Genomic DNA, 2,109 nt, shown 5'->3' with positions numbered 1-2,109 from the left:
TAATCTATGGTGTGTAGAAACTCCACCGTTGAAAATACATAAGAACAAGGTCTAGGCATGGCCGAATGGCCAGCCTCCCAATGAGGGTTCAATCATCAAAAACATGATCAAAAGATCCAAAGATTGAAAGATCTCTCTAATACAATAGTAAAAGGTCCTACTTATAGAAAACTAGTAGCCTAGGGTGTACAGAGATGAGTAAATGACATAAAAATCCACTTCCGGGCCCACTTGGTGTGTGCTTGGGCTGGGCATTGAAGCATTTTCGTGTAGAGACTCTTCTTGGAGTTAAACGCCAGCTTTTGTGCCAGTTTGGGCGTTTAACTCCCATTTTGGTGCTAGTTCCGGCGTTTAACGCTGGAAATTCTGAGGGTGACTTTGAAAGCCGGTTTGGGCCATCAAATCTTGGGCAAAGTATGGACTATCATATATTGCTAGAAAGCCCAGGATGTCTACTTTCCAACGCCGTTGAGAGCGCTCCAATTGGGTATCTGTAGCTCCAGAAAATCCACTTCGAGTGCAGGGAGGTCAGAATCCAACAACATCTGCAGTCCTTTTTAGTCTCTGAATCAGATTTTTGCTCAGGTCCCTCAATTTCAGCCAGAAAATACCTGAAATCACAGAAAAACACACAAACTCATAGTAAAGTCCAGAAAAGTGAATTTTAACTAAAAACTAATAAAAATATACTAAAAACTAACTAGATCATACTAAAAACATACTAAAAACAATGCCAAAAAGCGTACAAATTATCCGCTCATCACAACACCAAACTTAAATTGTTGCTTGTCCTCAAGCAACTGAAAATCAAACAAGATAAAAAAGAAGAGAATATGCAATGAATTCCAAAAACATCTATGAAGATCAGTATTAATTAGATGAGCGGGGCTTTTAGCTTTTTGCCTCTGAACAGTTTTGGCATCTCACTCTATCCTTTGAAATTCAGAATGATTGGCTTCTTTAGGAACTCAGAATCCAGATAGTGTTATTGATTCTCCTAGTTAAGTATGATGACTCTTGAACATAGCTACTTATTGAGTCTTGGCCGTGGCCCAAAGCACTCTGTCTTCCAGTATTACCACCGGATACATACATGCCACAGACACATAATTGGGTGAACCTTTTCAGATTGTGACTCAGCTTTGCTAGAGTCCCCAACTAGAGGTGTCCAGGGTTCTTAAGCACACTCTTTTTGCCTTGGATCACAACTTTATTTCTTTCTTTTCTCTATTTTTTTTCAAATTTTTTTCTTTTTCTCTCTTTTTTTTTGCTTTTTCTTGCTTCAAGAATCATTTTAATGATTTTTCTTATCCTCAGTAACATGTCTCCTTTTTCATCATTCTTTCAAGAGCCAATATTCATGAACCACAAATTCAAAAGACATATGCACTGTTTAAGCATACATTCAGAAAACAAAAGTATTGCCACCACATCAAAATAATTAAACTGTTATAAAATTTAAAATTCATGCAATTCTTCTCTTTTTCAATTAAGAACATTTATTATTATTTTTTTTAAGAGAGGTGATGGATTCATAGGACATTCATAACGTTAAGGCATAGACACTAAGACACTAATGATCACAAGACACAAACATAGATAAACATAAGCATAATTTTTGAAAAACAGGAAAATAAAGAACAAGAAAATTAAAGAACGGGTCCACCTTAGTGATGGCGGCTTGTTCTTCCTCTTGAAGATCCTATGGAGTGCTTGAGCTCCTCAATGTCTCTTCCTTGTCTTTGTTGCTCCTCTCTCATGATTCTTTGATCTTCTCTAATTTCATGGAGGATGATGGAGTGTTCTTGGTGCTCCACCCTTAGTTGTCCCATGTTGGAACTCAATTCTCCTAGAGAGGTGTTTTGTTGCTCCCAATAGTTTTGTGGAGGAAAGTGCATCCCTTGAGGAATCTCAGGGATCTCATGATGAGTGGGGTCTCTTGTGTGCTCCATCCTCTTCTTAGTGATGGGCTTGTCCTCATCAATAGGGATGTCTCCTTCTATGTCAACTCCAACTGAATAACAGAGGTGACAAATGAGATGTGGAAAGGCTAACCTTGCCAAGGTAGAGGACTTGTCCGCCACCTTATAGAGTTCTTGAGCTATAACC

The sequence above is a fragment of the Arachis hypogaea genome, chromosome 10, assembly GCF_003086295.3.
Source record: "Arachis hypogaea cultivar Tifrunner chromosome 10, arahy.Tifrunner.gnm2.J5K5, whole genome shotgun sequence".
Taxonomy (NCBI): domain Eukaryota; kingdom Viridiplantae; phylum Streptophyta; class Magnoliopsida; order Fabales; family Fabaceae; genus Arachis; species Arachis hypogaea.
Note: the sequence above shows the minus strand (reverse complement) of the source record.